General features: G+C 42.2%; 1 non-coding gene across 1 annotated transcript; it reads right to left on the bottom strand.

The window, feature by feature from the left end:
* Positions 1-598: 598 nt before the first annotated feature.
* Positions 599-705, bottom strand: LOC148861219 (small nucleolar RNA R71). The gene has a single exon (XR_016095318.1). It is a non-coding gene; the product is annotated as a small nucleolar RNA R71 (small nucleolar RNA).
* Positions 706-1,470: the final 765 nt, after the last annotated feature.

The following is a 1,470-nucleotide window of genomic DNA, read 5'->3' as shown; positions in this document are numbered from 1 at the left end:
TGTAGGTTTGTATATTCCAATACTTCACTTTACATTTTCAATTGTAATAGGATTAGTTATTTATTTTCTTTTGTTAATATTGGCATTTTTATTGCTTTGACTTTAACAGTTTATGACAAGCAGACCTGAACTGGAAGAGATCCTTTACGACCCGGAGATTGAACGGACTCTCCGTGTCCGTTTGAGAGCTGCTAAGCAAGTCAGACAAGAAGCACAAGAAATGGCTGAACAAAGAACTATGATGGATTATGCCAAGCCCATCCTCACTGGGACTGTCTCCAGCATTATCAGGCCAACTATTGCTGCCAATAACTTCGAAATTAAACCGGCCATAATCCAAATGATACAAAATACGGTTCAGTTTTGTGGTATGGCCCATGAGGATCCGAATGCCCATATTGCTAACTTCTTAGAAATCTGTGACACTTTCAAACACAATGGGGTAAGTGATGATGCCATCCGGCTGAGGTTATTCCCATTTTCTTTGAAGGATAAAGCCAAAGCTTGGTTGAACTCATTACCAGCAGGATCTATAGCCACATGGGACGAAATGGCCAGTCGTTTTCTCTCTAAATATTTTCCCCCTTCTAAAACTGCTAAAATGAGGAATGACATCACTACTTTTTTCCAGCAAGAGGGGGAATCTCTCTATGAGTCCTGGGAACGTTACAAGGAGCTACTAAGGAGGGTTCCTCACCATGGCCTTCCGATTTGGCTGCAGGTGCAAACATTTTATAATGGTCTGACCGATTCAAACAAGACCATCTTAGATGCAGCAGCTGGGGGCTCCATAAACAATAAGACTCCCGAGGTTGCCCATGCACTCATTGAGGAGATGGCAGCCAGTAACTACCAATGGCATTCAGAAAGGACACCAGTTAGAAAGCAGCATGGCCTTCATAATGTGGATACATACACAGCTCTCTCTGCACAAATAGGAGCACTTAGCAAAAAAAATTTGATGAGATGCAGATGGCAGCTATGCATGTACATTATGATAAGTGTGGGGGAGGCCATGATAGCACTGAATTCCAAGTTGGCAGTCAGACTTTTCAGTCCATAGAGCAAGTAGACTTTGTTGGCAACTTTACAAGACAGCTAGGAAATCAGTACCATCATGCCCATAAACCCGGATGGAGAGGCCACTTGAATCAGCATGCACCTAAGCCTTTCCACCAAAACTTCTATCAGTCGGAACCGAAATCTAACTTGGAGGAGCTGATGACCAAGTTCATAGCTAGTGCGGAAAATAGATTTCAGAAAAATGAAACATCGATAAGGAACTTGGAAACTCAGGTTGGGCAGCTGGCACAGATGATTTCAGAAAGGGCTCCGGGTACCTTACCTAGTAACACCATGGTAAACCCAAGAGAACAAGAGGCTGTTGGGAGAATTCCCAATTCAGATACTTAGTCATAAACTGTCTTACTTGCTTTTTGTTTTTATTTTTCATAGCATTTAAGTTTAGTT

This window comes from Nelumbo lutea, chromosome 4 (genome assembly GCF_056320005.1).
Source record: "Nelumbo lutea isolate HS-2025 chromosome 4, American lotus-T2T, whole genome shotgun sequence".
Classification (NCBI taxonomy): domain Eukaryota; kingdom Viridiplantae; phylum Streptophyta; class Magnoliopsida; order Proteales; family Nelumbonaceae; genus Nelumbo; species Nelumbo lutea.
This window is presented reverse-complemented; position numbering and strand designations above follow the sequence as displayed.